The sequence below is a fragment of the Vulpes vulpes genome, chromosome 4 (genome assembly GCF_048418805.1).
Source record: "Vulpes vulpes isolate BD-2025 chromosome 4, VulVul3, whole genome shotgun sequence".
Taxonomy (NCBI): Eukaryota; Metazoa; Chordata; class Mammalia; order Carnivora; family Canidae; genus Vulpes; species Vulpes vulpes.
In genome coordinates this window covers 44341046-44348389 of record NC_132783.1, presented here as the reverse complement: position 1 = coordinate 44348389, position 7344 = coordinate 44341046, and the positions used below count along the sequence as shown (strand labels likewise).

At 35.7% G+C, this 7344-nt stretch overlaps 1 protein-coding gene and 1 long non-coding RNA gene across 3 annotated transcripts in view; one reads left to right on the top strand and one right to left on the bottom strand.

Moving 5' to 3' along the window:
- C4H4orf17 (chromosome 4 C4orf17 homolog) overlaps positions 1 to 7344 on the top strand; it is a 350583-nt gene that overhangs the window by 39065 nt on the left and 304174 nt on the right. The gene's annotated exons all lie outside the window — the stretch shown is intronic.
- On the bottom strand, positions 1063 to 3639 carry LOC140598587 (uncharacterized). The gene is made up of 3 exons (XR_012001043.1): positions 3526 to 3639; positions 3286 to 3384; positions 1063 to 2451 (listed from the first exon to the last, which is right to left on the bottom strand). It is a non-coding gene; the product is annotated as an uncharacterized lncRNA (long non-coding RNA).

Genomic DNA, 7344 nt, shown 5'->3' with positions numbered 1-7344 from the left:
GTAGGATATGAGGCCCACGTTTCCAAAGGGCTCCAATGGCTCCATAAAGTTAACTTAGTTCTTTGAAGCTGTCTGGTCTTTGAAGCTGTCTGGTCAAGCTGAGTCTATGTATGTCTCTTTTAAATAGGACATTCCAGTCAAAGTTTTAGTAAAATAACTAATGTTACAAAAACAGATTCATTTTTTTAAGTTTTTTTTTTTTTAATATTTTATTTGTTAGAGAGAGTGCATGAGAGAGCACAAGTGGTGGAGAGGGAGAAGCAGGCTGACCACCAAGCAGGGAGCCTGACAAAGGGCTCAATCCCAGGACCCCAGAATCATGATCTGAGCCCAAGGCAACTACCTAACCGACTGAGCCACCCAGGTGCCCCCTTTTTAAGTTCTTATGTAAATACTCTTTATACCCAGTGTGAGGCTTAAACTCATGACTCTGAAATCAACATTTGTATGGTCTTCTGACTGAGCAACCAGGTACCCCTGGAGAACAGATTCTTATTGAACTTATGCAAATAATTATAATTGTCATGTAAGAAAGAATACTCACTGAGAGTTTTTTGAATTCTAGAGGGTTCATGTAAGGAGAAAAGATAAATGTTTTAATTTGTTTACAAAGCATTTTTTTAATCAAATTTTTATAAGTTGTAGATATCTTAAGAGAAAAAGTTTCCTTAAATGAAGAGCAAACATTAGAGAACCAGCAATGTTTCAAACAAGTCATAAAAACTATAATCATCCTATCTCAATTAATTTAGTATAATATTACTCATTCTTGTTTTGTTCAAATGCAGTTTTTCTGTTAGTTCTGGAAATTTTTAGTTTAGTTTTGTGATATTAAAAATACCAGAAACCTGTATTTGTCAGAAGTCATTTTTATGAATCTCCTTGAAGCTGAAACACATTTGTAAGCAATCAGGGTGAAACAATAACCACAAATGACAAAAGACTCAAAATGGCCATAGTTAAAAATCTGATGAGAGTTCATTTTAATGCAGTCAACAAGAAGATTTGATTATTTTGTGACATATAACATTTTAATAATTAGAATTTCTTTCCTTGAATTTCTTTTTCTTTTCTTTCTTTTTTTTTTTTTTAAATATTTATTTATTTGTTTATTCATGACAGACCCAGAGAGAGAGAGAGAGGCAGAAACACAGGCAGAGGGAGAAGCAGGCTCCATGTAGGGAGCCCAACATGGGACTCCATCCTGGGTCTCCAGGATGACGCCCTGGGCTGAAGGCAGCGCTAAACCACTGGGCCACCCAGGCTGCTGTAATAATTAGAATTTCAAGTGATAACATTACACCAAAACATATTAGAATTTTAGGAATTTTGTTTTTTCTAATACCATTACAGCATTCACTCACACAAGGTTTACTTATCATCCCTTATCTGACAATGCTTCCCAGGTAGTTTAACATATCAAATAGGCAAGCCTAATTAGTAGACTTCATTTTAATATTTGAATATTTGGGAAGTTTGTTACAATCAGAAGATTTTAAAGTATATGCCTAAATAGGATCACAGATCATTACAAAACTTAAAATTTTACCTGTTTAACCAAGGTGGCCATAAGAGATTCTGAAAGCAAATACATAAGGTTACACAGTTAGAAAAATTTAGCTCTTTTAATATTGAGAAGATTGAACCTTCTTAATTAAGCAATAGAAGACCCGATAGAGACAAAATATAAAAACTGAATAAAAGCCTTTGTTCATGATTTTTTTATCTCAAGCAGACCAACAGTCCAAGAAAACTTTCTAACAGAGGGAAAACCAAATTCTAGTCTTATATTAGTGTACCTTTAAAAGTTGTTCATTTCTCTTAGTCCTGTCCACACATAAAATGCTTTTCAGAAGATTTCCCTTTACAAACCTGGCACAACTTTCTTTTTTCATTTACATTTTGTCCTAAATTATCTCTCTCTAAATAACCAGTCTCATTTCAGGACAAAATTACTTGTTTTCCCTGCAACAAAAATGTATTCTCATTTATTATACCTTTTTTTGTATCTCTCTTACTTTCTCACATATAGAGTTGCTTTGCTTATCATTTCTAGCAGTCTCAGTTATATTTTATCAGAATTTTAACTTTTAGAAACTTCAGTTTTCAATGAAAACTAAGTAGTAACCAATTAGGAACTGTCTGTTACATCAGAATTCTTTAGATTGACAAATTTGTGGATATATTTCATAACTTATAGAAACATGTTTTTTCTTTTCTTTTTTTTTTTAAAGACTATTTATTCATGAGAGACACAGAGAGAGAGAGTCAGGTTGCGGGAAGCCTGATGGGGGACTCGATCCTAGGCCCCCCGGAATCACGACCTGAGCCAAAGGCAGACACTCAACCACTGAGACACCCAGGTGCTCCAAAACATGTTTTTTCATTGTATAACTTTCAATAAAGCATAAAACATGTTCACTCATGAAGACCCAAGTATCTTCAGTTTCTCTGTAATAAGACAAAAGCAGTAAAACCTGTATTTAGTGAATGGTTTTAGCATTTTATTTGGAAAAGATTTATTCAATGGATTTATTCAGTTTATCATTTAACCTAACAAAACTTCAAAGTTTCAAGTTACCAAAGATTTTGAAAGCTTTTAAAAGCTTACCTATAAACCTTTTTATTTTTTTAAACTATTTGCTCTTAACAATTAACCATGAAAACTTCATGAGACAGAAAAATTAACCAGCATTTTAAGTCATTTTTGCTAACACATTGCAAAAAGAGATAACGTGAGTTTATTTGACCTATAATAAACCTTCGTAGAATAGGCGTTTTATATTTAATGCTGATAACTCTAAAGACATTTCTATTTTAATTAAACCAGCAATGTTGAATTTAATTTACAAACAATTATCCCATATCACATGAACTTAAAAAACATTTGGGCTAATTCTTATTTTTTGAGTTTCAGAGTGCCCAATTTTTATAAGCACTGGCCATTAAACCAATTAAATAGAGCTCATTGACAAATTAATTTTTAGCAACACCATCTAGGGGTAGAGAAAATATCTCATATTTGTAACACATATGGACACACACACACACATGCAAGATACAAACAAAATCTACCCTTTGTTTCACTAATACATGAAGAGAGGACATTGAAGGCCCAACTTCCAAATATATCTTTTACAAAACAAATCTAATTGCAAGATAGCCTTATAATTTATGGATCTATTAATTAGTCATTTTCCCACTTTCCAGTTAGAACACAGTTGGTTTTGTCCAAATATGCCAAAAGCTACAGCAACAAGCAAACCAAATAAAGCCCCAGAGTACCTCTGTGTGCATTGGTTCCTCCTGAAAAGACGAGAGTTTCATCCATGGATTCAAATAGCTTCCTAGTTTCTCGTTGCTTAATCTTATAGCCGGCTGTGTCTGATTGTGGACACAAGAAAACTAATTCAGAGATGTCAAAAGAGTCATAGAAGTTTACTTCTGTTATAATTTTTGTTTGGTATCTAAATTATTAACTACATTAAAACTGTTGTTTGGCTTTATTTAGTGGGAAGAAACTACCTCTTATAGAATGCCTGGTGAATATTAGGTACTTTGTTAATGATTTCATCCTCCCTTATAGCCCTGAGAGGTGGATGGTATGTTTCCCATTAACAAGTAAAGTACATAGCTATCTGTTGGATTTTGAATACTTGTTAAAAGAGTGAAGATTTGATTTGAAGTCTGTTTGAATCCAAAGTTCATATTTTTTTCTAGATAAGCTGGTGCTCTAGAAAGGTTTAGCTTACTTCATAAAATTTAGGCTCTGTAGTTTCCTATCTCTTGTCATACTTGTAAATAGCATTGTGACTTCTAGGATGGTGTTCATTTTACTTTCATTGTTGTTAAGTTAGTAAACATTATATAGAATTAATAGGTCCTAGTTAGGCAAGAAAGACTATTTCCCATCTTCAAGTGTGTGTCTGTAAGATCATTCATAATAATATATAATAATTTTAGCATTGGGGTATCAGGAAAATACAACCCTTGTTTTTCAGATTTTAGCTTAAGCATCATTTGTTCTGCGCAGCTCTCTGCAAATCCCTAAGATGGAGTTAGGGCCTCTTGTGTTGTACTCTCAGGACACCCTCTTCTCTTCCTTCATGGCACTTTTAGCTTCACATTTAAATTTGGTATTGTTCAATCGTATCTCTTTTTTACCTGGGATTAGGATGAATACAGTGTAAAGTATTTAAATGGATTTACAATAATTCTTTGACATCAGCTTATGACACAAGTCTAGGTGATCACAGATTATGGCAGGAGACCATTCTCAGAATGAACCTGAACTGCTCTGAAGCAGTCAACATGATGTGTTTTTCCTCTAGAGAAAACAAAGGTCAGAGGCCTGAAGAGAACACAGAAGAAACACCTGAGTTGTTAAATGATAATGAAATACAAGGGAATTGTAGCCCAAACATTTTTATGTCCTGCTAATGTTAGATGCAAAGCATGGTTGCCAAACCAAATAATAAAACCTGAAAAATCAGAGAACGTACTACAAAAGACAATAAATGTTATATTTTCTAAAAGACTCAGCACTCAGCACAAATGCAAACCTTGTATCTAGGCCTATTATATACACACATTGCTGTGTTAGTATTCTTAGCTCACCTTAGTATTTAAAACCTGTCTTCCAATCTAAAATAGATTCAGTCTATTCTTTTCATTCTGGTTCATTACAGCCAATTATCCTCTTTTAAAAATATTTATCACAGTGTGTAATTATGTATTTATTTGTGTGTTTACATGTTTAATGTCTGTCCCCCCTATGAGACTAGAATCTCTATAAAGGTAAAGGACCATGTCTGATTTGTTCAAATCATGCATGTGGGGCTGCCAACTATGTCTGACAGATAGTGTGTTTTTTGAATGTTGAATAGCTGGGTTAACACCTCTGTACTCCAGACCATCTTTAAATAGGGAAGGGTCAAATTTGGCCTTCGCACTATGAGTGTCAATATCATTAAAAAACATTTCTTGTTAAAAACTTCCTTTTTTAAGAAAAAGATTTTTTTAATTTATTTATTCATGAGAGCCACAGGAGATGCAGAGGGAGAAGTAGGCTTCTTGTGGAAAGCTTGATGTGGGACTTGATCCCAGGACCCCAGGATCATGACCTGAGCTGAAGGCAGATGCTCAACTACTGAGCCGCCAAAGCATCCCAAAAACTTCCTTTTTTAAAAAAATGATTTTATTTGAGAGGGAGAGACCACACAAACCAGGATGAGGGGTAGAGGGAGACCCCCCACTGAGCAGGGAGCTCCACTGAGCAGGGAGCCTGATGTGGGGCTTCATCCCAGGACCCTGGGATCTTGACCTGAGCCTAAGGCAGATGCTAAACTAACTGAGCCATCCAGGTGCCCCTCCTGTTATAAACTTCTGTGCCTGTTATAAACATCCTGTGCCCCTCCTGTTATAAACTTCTAACCTTAGATCTGTATATAGTCACTATGCATTTTGGAGATCCATAGCCAATTATGGGTTTAAATATAATTTGTGAGACTACCAGAAGCTCCCAAAGACTGGCGCTATGCATTAAGACAGGTAATTGGAGAGAATGTCTGTTGGACAGACATACCCACCACCCTTCTGGTAACCATTAGTTTGTTCTCTATAGTTAAGAGTCTGTTTCCTGGTTTGCCCCTCTCTTTTTTTCCCCCTTTGTTTGTTTTGTTTCTTTAATTCCACATATGAATGAAATCATATGGTATTTGTCTCTGACTGATGGACTTCATTTAGCATAATACTTTCTCATTCCATCCATGTTGTTGCAAAAGGCAAGAGTCATTCTTTTTTATGAGCAAGTAATACTTCATTATATATAATATATATATTGTGTATATACATACACACCACATCTTTATTCATCTATCAATGGACACTTGGGCTGTTTCAGTAATTTGGCTATTGTAAATAATGCTGCAATAAACAGAGGGGTGCATATATCTTTTTGAATTACTGTTTTTGTATTCTTTGGGTAAATACCTAGTAGTGTGATTATTGGACCAAAGGGTAGTCCTATTTTTAACTTTTTGAGGAACCTCCATAATGTTTTCCAGAGTGGCTGTACCAGTTTGCATTCCTACCATCAACACACAAGTGGGTTCCTTTTTCTCCATCTCCTCACCAACACCTGTTGTTTCTTGTGTTTTTGATTTTTGCCACTCAGACAGGTGTGAGGTGATATCTGATTGTAGTTTTTATTTGTATTTCTCTGACGATGAGTGATATTGAGTACATTTTCATGCGTCTGTTGGCCATCTGGATGTCTTTTTTGGAGAAAACTCTATGTCTTCTGCCTCTCTTAACTGGATTATTTGTTTCTTGGTATTGAGTTCTATATGTTCTTTACATATTTTGTATACTTGGACATAACCTTATCTGATAGAACATAGCCTCCTGTTTACAAACCCAAAGGGATGTGACTAGAAAATCTCTGGATACACACAAAAATGCACAAAGATTACAAGTGTATAATACATGGTGGACAGCATTGTTGGCATCTGTCTTTTCACTCTTTGTTCTTCTATTGTATAAGTTATTAAACTATTTTCTCTCAACTCCAAACCCCCTTGTACACTTGGTTCTGTGATGCTGGAACTCTTGTAAACCAGATCTGCATTGCTGGCTTGTGGAGGAGAGGAGCCTGGAAGGGTGGAGAAGGAAGGAGGACTTGCTCTTTCCTGTTTGTGCCCTGCAAGTTTCCTGTTTTATTCTTTGATGCTTACATTTCCTGTGAATATCACCCTGCATCATTTCTTCACCCCCATGGCAGCAATGTCCTCTCATAGCAGCAGCTAAATCCAGTTAGAAGTGTTTCCAGCACTTGCAAAAGTCACCCATGGTGTATCCTCAGAGACCCCAGCTAGCCAACACCCCCCCCCCCCCCGGGGTCTGAGTCTCAGGTCGGCTGGGCCCCTCTCTCAGCCTTCTCAGTTTTAATAATTACAACATTGTCCTTTTGTTCTCTCAACCCTAAGGATTGTAGCAGTTTATTGGGATTGCTGCTACTTTTAATACATGGTAGTCTTCTCTTCTTGCCTTTTTAGTTAACTAGTAAACAACTCTATTGATACCTAACAATTTCTTATATGAACTGGTATGGTTTCTGTCTCTTGACTAAATTCTGACTGAAGCATAGCAAAGGACAAAAGCAAGGACCTTTGACTGTTTAAGTTTGTATCCTTTAAGCATGCTTAATAATGCTTTTTTTAAAAAAAGATTTTATTTATTTATTTGAGAGAGACAAAGAGCAGAGAGAGTGAGACAGAATACTAGTGAGTGAGGAAAGGCAGAGGGAGAGGGAGAAGCAGGCTCTCTGCTAAGCAGGGCACCTGA